The sequence below is a fragment of the Crocodylus siamensis genome, chromosome 1 (genome assembly GCF_052110815.1).
Source record: "Crocodylus siamensis isolate JL-2025a chromosome 1, ASM5211081v1, whole genome shotgun sequence".
NCBI classification, from domain to species: Eukaryota; Metazoa; Chordata; order Crocodylia; family Crocodylidae; genus Crocodylus; species Crocodylus siamensis.
This window is the reverse complement of record NC_143395.1, coordinates 116,787,562-116,801,393: the sequence shown is the minus strand read 5'-3', so window position 1 is coordinate 116,801,393 and position 13,832 is coordinate 116,787,562.

Genomic DNA, 13,832 nt, shown 5'->3' with positions numbered 1-13,832 from the left:
GGTGCAGAAGGACTGGACCCCGAGGAGGCATCTGACTCATCTTCGCTACCCGACAGGGCAACCGGAGCGCAGGTCCGGTACTCAGCCAATTCAGAATCCCCCCCGTCATTAGACTCAGGAAGTACAGGCGCCCCCCCCCAAGTCTTTTTCTTAACAAGCATCACATGAGACTTTACTAAGTAATTCTTAATCCAAGGTGGCTGATTCTGAACCACCCACAACCAACAATCAATATAAGGAAACTGATTCCAATACCCATTCTGCATAACAATTTCATGGATAGCTATCACTTCTTTTAGCACAAAGGATCCTTTCGGGGTCCAGTGGACCCCAAATGTTGGCCACTCGAGTTGACAAAACTTAGTTAAATCACCTTTTTTCATTTTTATTCCATAATCGGCCGGCTTTGCAAATTTATTAAAATGACGTAATAAGACTTTTAGAGGGGTATCAATATTGTTTTCTACACGAGAGCTACTCGTACCCATTTGCCCACAAAAATGCGCCCAAGGCACACCAAATACCAAAAAGATCTCAACAACAGATGATTTACAATGAGAGCTGAGCCTAGAATTTCTCAGCAAACTTACACATCCTTTGTTTAGATCCGTACACCAGATTGGGCAAAGGGAATTCGTATACTCACTCAGATACCCCAGAGATCTCGATCCAAATTCCAAAGTGTGTCTGCCTCTCCAGAAACTCAGAATTTACATGGGATACTTCCTTTAACTTCCCGGATATTCGGACTTAAACCTCAAATTCCAGGGGCGAGTCCAAAGTCGGCTCGGTGCGCACAACCCCTGGTACCGGAGGCGCTCCGTCACTGAATTCCGGGGTAGTCCTCGAGAAGCCCCACGTTGGGCGCCAATTATTGATGTAAAAATCGCGGTTCGTTTCTCGGGAGGCGAAAAAAAACCTTCAGCTACAGACACACTCTATTAGCAACACAAAAGGTATATATTTGCAAATAGGGTCAGAGAGAGAGACAAAAGATCAAACACTCTGCTGCCCCCGAGGGAAACTGCCCAGCTGGCTTTATCCCCTCTCTCCTGACCACGTGTGCAGAAGGAGGAACTTTTACAACTCATTTCCGATTCATACAAACATGTATGTAAATACGTCAAATCATGCGTCGCATGTGTATTATAATTAACTACTTAAGTATGCGGGGCAGATAGGCTTAATATGTATTAGGTTATTGGGCATGGGCAGACAATATTTGAGGTTACAAGAGTCTGAATTTTCCTTGCTTCAAGGCTAGAACTGCAATCTACTCTTATCTGCATGAGAAAAGCTGAGGAGTATATGCTTTATTGTAACAAAGAGATAGTAACTTTGCAAAACAAAGAGGGAGTGATACCTTAATACAAAGAGCTCTTGGAGTTTTTCCTTCAGTTTCCAACCCCCCCCTTCCCTCTCTCATTAAGGAGACAAGGAGGGCTGGCAGCCGTGCTTATTCAGAGGAAAACACTATTGATGGGAGCTAACAGCTATTGATAATGCATTTTTAATAATATTTCTAACATTGTGGCGGAGGCAAGTTGGTCAGATCCAGGGCAGAACCACGATCTGCAACTTGCATGCTGCAGGCAGGGGTGCTCAGGCAGCAATGGAAGAGCAAGCAGGAGGGGACAACAGAGAAGGTGCTCTCATAGTTCCTGACAAATCAGGACAATCAACTAGTTACCTTAGGTGCTTGTACACTAATGCACGAAGCCTGAAAAACAAGCAGGAAGAGTTGGAAGTCCTTGCACAGTCACGGAGCTATGACATGATTGGAATAACTGAGACTTGGTGGGATAGCTCGCTCATGGATGGGTACAAATTGTTAAGGAAGGACAGGCAGGGGAGAAGAGGAGGAGGAGTTGCACTTTATGTAAAAGAACCATTTTCTTGCTCAGAGTTTCAGTATGAACCTAAGAATTGGCCTATTGAGAGTCTTTGGGTTAGGGTCAGAGGGGACAGCAACAAGGATTATGTCATGGTGGGGGTCTGCAATAGACCACCAGATCTGGAGGAGGTGGTGGCTAAGGTTTTCTTCAAACAGCTGACAGAAGTTTCCTGATTACAGGCCCCAGTTCACATGCAGGATTTCAATCACCCTGACATCTGCTGTGAGGGCAATACAGCAGTGCTCAGGCAATCCAGGAAGGTTTTGGAGAGTATTGGGGACAACTTCATGGTGCAAGTGCTGGAGCACCCAACTAGGGGTCATGCTCTTCTTGACCTGCTGCTCACAAACAAGGGAAGAATTGGTGGGGAATGTGGTACTGGATGGCAATTTGGACAGCAGTGACCACACAATGATTGAGTTCAGGATCCTGAGGAAAGGAAGGATGGAGAGCAGCAGAGTAAGGACCCTGAAGTTCAAAAAACCAGACTTCAAATCACTCTGGGAACTCATGGGCAGGACCCCTGGGAAGCCAGATTGAGGGGGAGAGGAGTCCAGGAGAGCTGCCTGTACTTCAAAGAAGTCTTTCTGAGAATGCAGAACAAACCATCCTCAAGTGCATGAAGACAAGCAAATATTGCAGAAAACCAGCTTAGCTTAGCAGGAAACTCTTCAGTAAACTCAATCACAAAAAGGAAACTTATAAGAAGTGTAAACTTGGACAATTAACTAAGAAAGAATATAAGAGAATTGCTCAGGCATGCACAGATGAAGTCAGGTAGGTCAAAGGAAATTTGGATTTGCAGCTGGCAAGGGATGTGAAGGGTAACAAGAAGGGTTTCTACAAGTATGTTGGTAACAAGGGGAGGATTAGGAAAACTGTGGGTCCCTTACTGAATGAGGAAGGCAACCTTGTGACAGAAAATAAAGAAAAGACTGAAGTGCTCAGTACCTCTTTTGCCTCCGTCTTCACAGGCAAGTTCTCCTCTCAGACTATTGCACCAGGCAGCACAGTGTGGGAAGGAGATGAGCAGCCCTCAGTGATGAAAGAACAGATTAGGGACTACTTAGAAAAGCTGGATGTGTACAAGTCCATGGGGGTGAATGGGATTCACCCAAGGGTTCTGAGGGAGTTGGCTGATGTGATTGCAGAGCCATTGGCCATCATCTTTGAAAACTCATAGTGATCAGGAGAGGTCCTGGATGATTGGAAAAGGGCAAACATAGTGCTCAAAAATTAAGAAAGGGAAAAGGGAGGACTGAGGGAACTACAGAGCAGTCAACCTCACCTCAGACCCTGGAAAAATCATGGAGGCAGATCCTCAAGGAATCCATTACTAAGCACTTAGAGAAGAAAAAGGTGATTAGGGACAGTCACCATGGATTCACTAGGGGCAACTCATGATGGACCAACCTGATTGCCTTCTATGATGAGGTGACTGGCTCTGTGGATGCAGGGAGACCAGTGGATGTGGTGTACCTTGATTTTAGCAAGGCTTCTGATACGGTCTCCCACAACATTCTTGGAGGCAAGCTAAGCAAGAATGGCCTGGATGAATGGATTGTAAAGTGGATAGAAAAACTGGCTAAAGCATTGCACTCAGAGATTAGTAATCAATGGCTCAATGTCTAGTTGGTGACCGGTATCAAGTGGAGTACTCCAGGGATCAGTCCTGGAGCCAGTTTTGTTCAATGTCTTCATCAACGTCCCCTGGAAGATGACTTAGAGTGCCCCCTCAGCAAGTTTGCAGATGACACCCAGCTGGGAGGAGTAGTAGATAGGCTGGAGTGTAGGGCTAGGATTCAGAATGACCTAGACAAATTGGAGGATTGGGCCAAAAGGAATCTCATGAGATTCAACAAGGACAAGTGCAAAGTCCTGCACTTAGGATGAAACAATAGCATACACCGCCAAAGCTTGGGGGCTGACTGGCTGGGTAGCAGCTCTGCAGAAAAGGACCTGGGGGTTACAGCTGACAATAAGCTGAATATAAGCCAGCAGTGTACCCTTGTTGCCAAGAAGGCTAACAGCATACTGGGCTGCACTGGTAGGTGTGTTGCCAGTAGGTCAAAGTGATTATTCCCCTCTATTCAGCACCGATGAGGCCACATCTGAAGTACTGTGTTCAGTTTTGGACCCCGCATTCCAGAAATGATATGGACAAATTGGAGGGAGTCCAGTGGAGAGCAACAAAAATGGTGAGGGGGCTGGGGGACATGACTTATGAGGAAAGATTGAGGGAACTGGGCTTATTTAGTCTAGAGAAGAGGAGACTGTGGGGACTTAATAGCAGCCTTCAACTACCTAAAGGGGGGTTCAAAAGAGGATGAGGCTAGACTGTTCTCAGTGATGGCAGATGACAGGAGCAACAGTCTCAAGTTGCAGCAAAGGAAGTTTAGGTTAGATATTAGGAAGAGTTTTCTTCCTAGGAGGGTAGTAAAACACTGGAACAGGTTGCACAGAGAGGTAGTGGAAGCTCTGTCCTTGGAGGTTTTCAAGACCCGGGTAAGCAAACTTTGGCTGGGATGATCTAGTTGGGGATGGTCCTGCTTTGAGCAAGGGGTTGGACTAGATGACCTCCTGAGATCTGTCACAATCCTAACTTTCAATGATTCTATGAACCAGTGTTAGAAGGGCTCCCTGCCAGGATGTGTAGGGAGCCTGAAGGTAGGTGAGTGGAAGGTGCACCAGTCACCAAAACAACCCATGCCTAAGAAGGGGGCTTCTCAGCACTGAGACACTGTTGTCCTGCCTGCCACCCAGTCTGATCTATGTAAGGTAGATTTCAATTTAATTGTAATTTTGGCCTGTATGGCATGGTGGCCACAATTTAAAGGCTCATGAACCATATATTCCCATCATGCTTATGCATCAGCCTACATCAATGATGTAATAATTTTTTCAGTGACCTTGGACCAGCACATGGCGGCATTGTGGAGGGTCCTTCAAAAGCTGCATGGTGTAGGTCTAACAGCCAACCCCATCAAATGCATGCTGGCCTAGCAGGAAACTCAGTACTTGGGGTTTCAGAGTGGGCAAAGCCAGATATGCATGCTGAAGGATAAGGTCAGGGCCCTGAGCTCCTATGAGCAGCCAAAGACAAAGAAGCAGGTCAATTTTTTTCTAGGACTCACCAATTATCATAGCAAGTTTATTCTGAAGACTTTTCTGAAATAATGGTCCTACTCATGGATCTGATTCAAAGCCACCAGCTGAACAAATTCAGTGGACTCCCACAATGCAAAGAGCATTCAAACAGGTCAAACTAGCATTATGTCAGAGCCCCATACTATACACAACCCAGACTTTAATTGACGGTTTGTTTGTTTTACAGACTGACACATCCAGAATGTGATTGGGGCAGTCTTAACTCAAGGGGAGGCACATGAAACACCACCAATAGCCACACTAGTCATAAGTTGCTCACACACAAGGACTGTTATTCCATTATCAGACGGGAATGTCTTATAACATCTAGTTATATGTTATGTGAGTAATGGGTGAGTAGTCCCATTGAAAACAAGAGGATTGAACAACTATTTGAGTAATTGCTTTCATGATTAATTGTTTGAAGGACTAGCACTCTTTAAAGAGTGAAGAAAGGAAGATACCAGCTCAAGTTCTAAACTTGTGCCATCATTGTTCAGGTCTTCTAGTGACTTTATAAAGGACTTCCAACAATGAGAAAGAAGCAACCCAGCCCAGAAGCATAACAAGCAGCCAATCTTGCAACCTTTCTAAAGTCAGTGGTAGGGGCCTCACTCACCCAATCCCCTAGTTACGCTCCTGAACCCAGTTGATGTTGCTTACGAAAAAAATAATCAAAATAATATACTTTAAAATTACTACAACAATTTTCCCCAATCCAACAACTCATACTAAACTAGTACTTATCTATCAAAAAGAAACAGTAAAGGGGAATTTTTATTTTTGGTTTTTGGTTCACTTCAAGCAGGAATATTCCATGATTTAATGCAGACATAGTTACATAGAGTTAAATTCTATGATAGAAAACCTCAAAAAAAGCAAGTGACTTTCAGTATTAAAGGATTTATTTATTTATTTGTATAACTTCCATTGCTTGCCAAATAAAAAATAAGATAAAATATATATTTGCATAAGTTAATATATTCATATTTTCAAATGCATTTATGATGAATAAATACATTTTGAAATGCATTTAATAGTGATATTTCATGTTACAAATGTGAAATATACCCATCTTTTTCTCAAAGCATACATTTTTCTCATTCTTTCTATTTAAATGGGTAAAACCTGTAAAGTGAACCAATACATCTTTATTTTTCTTACTGCAAAGAGAGTTTTTGGCTTCCAGAAAAAGCTCTTGAAAAAGATGAAAACTGAGAGATATCAAGGAAAAATAATTCAAGAGTGAATAATGTATGGTTGGAAGTATGGCAGCAGAGCATTTATATGATAAGTATGTCTACAACATGTCTCCAGTGCTTTCAAGGAGGAATGCTTCAAACCATGTCCTGCATATTTGTGCCAGACCCGGAGTTGCAGCAATTCAACCATTCTGTGGGTATCCTCAGCAGCCTTCCCTAAGAGCTGTGTGTAGACAATGTTTCCAGAGGCATGAGTTAGAGCCACGCTCCAGACTTGTGCCAAGGCCTCATCCAGTCAACTCAGCTATGCATGGGTACCTGGACACTGGAACTGGGAAATCAAAGGCAGCCAGATGTGATATTTGCCACGTCACTCTCTTATGTGCATTTGTCTGCAGAATCCTAAAGGCCTTAAATAACCTAGCACAATGGGTCAACTTGTCTTTGGATAACCTTTGACCATTTTGACTTCGGCTGAAGAAATTCTTTCCTAATGCTCAAGTGGCAACAGGCAAAAATTCTCTGGAAAGGAAAAAGAAATAGAAATCCAAATAAAATATACAATTAAATATTTTTAGATGTATAAGGTAACTGTGAAACGAATTCCTTTCATACATATAAACTTTCTATGGGTAAATTCACCCTAACTTTTACTTAACTTTTAATGCACTTTTACTTAGGTGTCTGAGCAAAACTAGGATTAATTTTGTATGCATAGCATGCAGCAGTGGAAATGTCTACTTCTTTAAACTATTTTATCAAAAGAAAAAAACCCCTACAACTAATGAAAGTAGTGAAGTTAATCACTCACAATTTAGTATACAACAAAATAAAAATTGCCAATACAACCTTAATTTGACCTCTTTGTATATATGGCCTATGGTACAGTCTTCAATTATATCATCAATTTCTTTCCTACAAGAGCTCTTCCTCCTTTAGTGCAGATGGACAGTGTTCACTGAACACAAAGCTTCAATACTTATTTTACTTATTTAATTCAACATATGACCTTCCCAATTCCTTACTTAAAAATATTCAACTGAAGACATAATTATTAATTTCATCCTGGTATCATAACAGTATCTTGAGCACTTCCAAATATTTATAACTTTATATTCACAACAACCCTCTAAAGTGCTGGTTCTATCCTCACTGTAGATATAGGGAACTGAGGCACACAGAAATTAAAGTTAAATATGTTTGTCAATTTTGGGTGTCTGATCTGAGATGGCTAAGGGTATGACAGTCAGGAGTCTATAGTGCGCTATTTTTATACGTGCAAAGAAGAACTTCCATTGACTTTAGATGCAACAGTAGATGCTTGGCACTTCTTTAAAGCAGACTCCAGAGTCTGTAGATGGGCACTCAGAAAAAAGAAAACTCACTGTAGCCACCCAAAGTTCAAATTGATTTGCCTAACTATCTACAGGAATTGCATGGCAGTGGCTGAAATAGAACCCATTTGGTTAGGGCAGCAGTCCATCAGTCTGTATCCCCACTGCTATCAATTTGTCCTCTTCTCCCACGGTTCCCAGCCATTGTCTCCTCCTTCTAATCTATCCCCTTTCATGCCTTAATGCTACGCATCCATTCTGCACTTTACTTAGGCTGCATTCATCTACAGTTTTAACTCCAGGGCTGCATCCCCATGAGCAGGGGCTTGCAGTTGCCACAGGGGAAAAAAGCAGTGGCACAAATTCACACACCTTAGCACCTAAGCTAGCCCCAGCAGCCTTACGTGAGCTCCTAGGGGCCTCCTAGGTCTCCAGTGGCAACAATCCAGGGGCACAGAACCTGGCCAGCAGCCAGGCTGGCCAGGCTCTGATTTTGGGAGGTGCATGATCCTGCCGTATGCACTGTCCTGCTCTTTTTCCACATACTTTTTTGATACTGAGGTTGCAGGTATCTGAATTTGGAGTCACAAGGCAAATATGCAGCACGGAGAACCAAATCATGTGCACAGGATGTGTTTTGAGGCACTGCAAAACACACGTGCATACTTGTGTGCACACAGACCAGCAGGGGAATCATTGGACTGGAACATGCTTAGTACAAACAACGTCTTTGGAGAATTTAGCTTCCAAACTCTCAAAAGTCATTACTGAGGAAGTGCAATCTGAATTTTTGGAAAGATTTATAACTTGGCCAAATGTGAGGATTTTTTTCTTGGGAACAGCAAAAACCCCAGTCCTGCCACCACAGCGACACCTGGGACAAATTATAAGTATCTGTCCCAAAGTATGGAAACACTGAAGCTTCTCAATTCAATAGTGATAAGAATTTTTTAACTTGTGGCAAAAAAGAAATAATGATAAATATATGATTATAGGGAGTATACAAACACACACACACAAAAAAATAAAATTATAGGGATAATTATATATAAAAATAGATGGGGAAAATATATAACAGAATGCCTGTTGCTTCCAAGAAAGAGATTAGGGGAAATACACAAACACACACATATATTTCCCCTTAATCTCTTTCTTGGAAGCAACAGAGGCATTTCTTATTTTTGAAATTTTCCAAATACTTTAAATTTTAAGTCAGACCACGATAATGGAAAGCTCCAGCCTAGACAGTTAAAGCAAATGTTGGGAAGTGTTGGGCCACCTGTACTGCTGATGGCAAAACCAATTCCAAAAATTCTGTAAATATTGCACCCTCAATTTCAAAAATAGGTTTATCAGCTTTTTAGGTCTAGTGCAATGCTGTCTCAAGGTGGACACCCATTAATGACAACACTAAAGAAATCAGTGGTTGCTTTTGAAACATTTGAGCAATCTACCATTGTGTGCCTGATGATGATCATGAGAAAGAAGCATTTTCTTACCTTGTTGCAATGTTTGAAACAGAGAACACATACATCCAAATTGTAGTGACTATAAACATTGCCAGCCAATAAATAAACCTGTATTTATAAACTGGTGGATGTCCACAAAGCTGATCTGCAGGGCTTAAAATGTGTGTGTGTGGTGAGGTATTCAGTGGGTGCAGCTACACAAGCCACCCACAGCACAGTCGTTACAGTACAGTCAGTTGCATAAATGTAAATGCATAAATGTAAATTTTATACTTACATAAATATATGCTGTCATGATCTTACAGCAGCATAATTGATTGTACTTAAAAGCACATGTAAAACACTGACTGGGGGCATACATTGTACCTGGTCAGCTCAGACAGCTGGGGGCCTGCTCAAATTGTTGTTGTCCTATGCACATGTGTAGATGCTGAACCCAGGAGCAGTTTACTCCAGCTCATACTGCTCCAGAGTTTATTGCTTCACATTAATTGCACTGGTAGATGCACCCAGTATCTGGATGTCATTGTTTCTGAGAAGGGTTTATGTCACAATGGTGGATGCATGTGAGCAATAACCAACCATACATACAGGTTAGTTGGGTAAGATGAAAAATGTGTGAAGTACAGGTATTATAAAGGCATAGAGCATGCATGGGGGGAAGTGAAGCAATATTGTGTTCTTTCTCCTACCTGAAACATATTTAAATTCTCAGATGCAGCATAGGTAAAGAATAATTCCATAAAATCGTTTGAGAAATTGTAAAGAGGAAGTTTAGACAGTGTGACAGGATTCTCATTGTGCAGAGATGGCAGATGGCTGGGGTTAATGGGGCTTAGCTCCCTCAAACTAATTTCGCAGCAGCCGGCAACAGCAGCAGCACCATGGTGCTGCCATCTTGCAGTGCCCGGCGCCACTCAGTGTGCAGCCAGACCTTGCCCTGCTTCTGCAGCACCATGCCCAGCGTTTCTGCCACGCGCTCCTCAGCCCCCTGCCAAATAATATGTTCTCCCACCGCCTATGATTGCGCTCTTGATCACTTTGCACTTCCCTTTATTTTAATCTACATAAGCATGCCGGCCATTTTTTTTTACCTAGAATATAAGCTCTATATTTATGGTTAAACCAGTTTCCTAGACAATAGTAACTTTCCATGAGGAAATTTTGTTCAACAAAATCAAGTTTAGTGGAACAAGGTCTTCACATTTGGGGTCAATAGACTCCGATTTGAGAAAATAAAAAGATAATGCCTTTGTATATCAATAATTTCTTCGCTCCTGCTACTTTTAGGCTGTCTTTAAGTCCTATAGATGTCACTCAGTTACACTACATGCATTTCTAATGTTTGCAGCTCCCCCCTCCCTCTCTAGGAAAGGGTATCAAAACTTCTCAGGCCCCAAGGGCGGGATGATTAGCACAGAGCTGGTCTACAGGCCAGACAACACTTGGAGACTGGCTCATGTGCTGAATCCAACATAAAGGGCAGAACACTCTCCAGGCTACCAAGGAGCCAGTGACCAGGGGCTGCAAACAGGTAAGTGGTTTGCAGGCAGTTGCTGGGGGGCAAGAGGAGGAAGGGAGAGAGAAGCCAGGCACCTGATCCTGCCCAGGGAGGGTAAGTGATCCAGCTGCCTGTGCCTTTGTTTTGCTGAGTGTTTGGTGGGCTGTGTGTGTTTGGGGTGTGTGCTCCTAGAAGCTGGGAGTGATTGCTAGTTGCTGAGTCATTGCTGCCTGGGCCTGACAGAAGCCCTAAAAAGGGGGCAGAGCCAGTCCAAGACCAGCAGGGTATAAAAGGAGAATCCCCAGGTGACCAGGAAGCCAGTGACCAGGGGCTGCTAACAGACTAAACAGTTTGAAGACAGTTTGCTGGCCAATTCCTAGGCCAGTTTGCCACACCCCAGCCTTTTTTGAGGGGCAAGCCCTTCAGCTAGGTGTAAGGAAGCAGGAAAAAAAGAAACTCTTTGGGGCCAAAGAGCAACAAACAGGCCAGCTTCTAGGCAAGTTTTCTAGGGCAGGTCTGCTTGGAAGAAGAGCAGTAACAGAGAGAAGGCAGATTAAAAGACCCAGGGAAATGGCTGGAGGACATCACAATGCCAGAGCTACTGCTTCTGCCTGCACCTGTGAGGTTTCTGTCCAAGCAGGACCTTTGAGGCTTCCACCCAGGTCCAGGTTTGGCACTGTGGGAACTGTAGCTTGCAGGTTTCTTCCAGTGATGGCCAGGTCAGAGGGTACCTCCTGGTGGTATCTCTCAGAGAACAAGCAAGAGAACTACAGGAGGAGGTGGCGAGGCCCACCATGAGGCATTCATCAATTCGATGCTGGAGGAGACCTCCCGGACTGTGGAGGAAGAAATGCCAGATGCAGCACTAGAGAAGAGAGAGGATATGGACATCCAAGAGGGTGGAATCTGGAAGCTTGTGACTTCTGGCAGCAAGCAGAGATCTTCACCTCCACCTGCAGTGGTTCATCTAGAGAACAGCTATGCAGCTCTACCAGCGGAGAGGGAGGAGCAGACTCCATTGGTGGAGGAAGGCAGGCCAGGCCTCACCAAGGTGGGAAGGATCAAGACGACCACCATCAAGAAGACGCGATTGGAGCTGGTGGTTGGAAACTCCCTTCTGCAGGGGATGGAAGGAGCCATCTGCCAACCTGACCTGTTGTCTCAGGAGATCTGCTGCTTGCCTGGACCCCAGACCCAAGATGTCATGGAGAGTCTATCGAGGCTCATCCAGCCCTCTGAATACTTCCCTATGATGCTCATCCATGTGGGCTCCAATGATACTGCCAAGGGAGACTCTGAGCATATCAAAAGGGCCTGCAGGGGCGAGAGGGTCTGGGGCTTAGGTTGTGTTTTCATTGATCCTTCCAGTCAAGGAAAAGGGCCCAGGCAGGAGCAGGTGCATCCTGCAAATCAACACCTGGCTGTGCAGGTGGTGTCACCAGCAGCTCTTTGGCTTCTTTGACCATGGGATGTTCTTCCAAGAAGAAGGATTGCTGGGAAGAGATGGGATCTACCTGATGAAGACAGGGAAGAGCATCTTTGCAGACAGGCAGGGGAGAAGAGGAGGAGGAATTGCACTTTATTTAAAAGAGGCATATGAAGTCTCAGAGCTCCAGTATGAAACTGGAAACAGGCCTGTTGAAAGTCTCTGGGTTAGGGTCAGAGGGGAGAGCAACAAGGATGATACCATGATGGGGGTCTGCAATAGACCACCAGACCAGGAGGAAGTGGTGGACGAGGCTTTATTCAAACAGCTACCGTAAGTTTCCTGACCACAGGCCTTGGTTCTCCCGGGGGACTTTAATCCCCTGACATCTGCTGGGAGGGCAATACAGCAGTGCTCAGGCAATCCAGGAAGGTTTTGGAGTATTGGGGACAACTTCCTAGTGCAAGTGCTGGAGTGGCCAACTAGGGTCCATGCTCTTCTTGACCTGCTGCACACAAGGGAAGAATTGGTGGGAAGGTAGTAGTGGATGGCAACTTGGGCAGTTGTGACTACGAGATGGCAAAGTTCAGGATCCTGAGCAGTGGTGTTCTGAGGGTCTCTGCTGCCACTTTCAAAGCAGCAGCAGTGAGCCACGGAGACACAGAACAGAGGCTGAATCCAGGTCGCAGCTGTGCCCACCCTCACCCATGCAAAGATCGGGGGCCACATGCTCTCCCCACCCTTGGCTGCCTGGTGCCATGCCTCTGTAGGAGCTGCTGGGCTCTGATTGTCCCACAACTCGGCTGGGCCAGGGCCCCTGCACAGTGAATGGGGCCCCAGCCGGGCCGGGTCACCAGACAATCCCCACAGTGCAGGAGGGAGTGGGCCAGCGGCAGGGGTGAATGATTCACCCTTCCCATACCCCACTCTCTCCTGCACTGTGGGGGTCTTGATCTGCCCGCCCCCCAAGCCCATGGAAATAAAAAAAAAACCAGATTAAAAGAAACTTACCTGCCTGCGGCTGGGCCAACTGCGATCCTGGCTGCGAGTGTGCAGGGTAGCTCAGTGTACCCACCCCTCTTCTCCTGCTCAGGACACTGCACTGCCTAAGGTAATGCCTGCTGCTGCCCTGTGTTTGGAGGGGCAGATCCCTGTTATCCCCGCCCCCATTCCACCACCTATAGATATTAAACACACAGACCCTCCCACACACACACACAAACAGCCATCCGCCCTCTCCCCCCACCCCCTGCAGACCAGTCTCACTCCTTCCTCTGCCCCCCCATTACACTTGTGTGCAGGGAGCTGCTGCTTGGCTGTCCTGAGCAGCCCTGTAGGTACAGAGAGCTGAGATGGCTGGGTTGGGCCCAGCGCGGAGCGCTGCCACCACGCCATGTCTCTGCGGGCAGATGCTAGTTCTAGGAAGGGTAGCTCAGCTGCGGGGGGAGGAGGGGGAACATGAATTTTGGGGGGCTGTAGGCCCCAAGGCCCTCCCAGTGCCATGGTCCACAAAGGCACAGCGTAGCACAGTGCTCCTGGCCTGGCCGGCGTTGCCCCAACCACCCCCCATGCCCCTCTTCCAGGTAGGGCGTGACTCTCCCAGCCTGGCTCAGCCCCCTTCCCCCAGATGCAGCGCTACCTGGCCCACAGGCACAGTGCAGCTCTTTAGGAGGACCACAGCCCTGTCCCCCTCCCCCAGCCCCATTGGTGGAGGAGGGGCCCTGCTTCCAGCTCCCAGGGAAGCAAATGTGAAAGCCACAGTTTTAAACTTGGCACCGAGAATGGGCACAGAGTTTGAATTGCAGTTTTCACTTCCCTGCTGGTGAGGATCCTGGGGGCCCGAAATTGGACAGGCCCC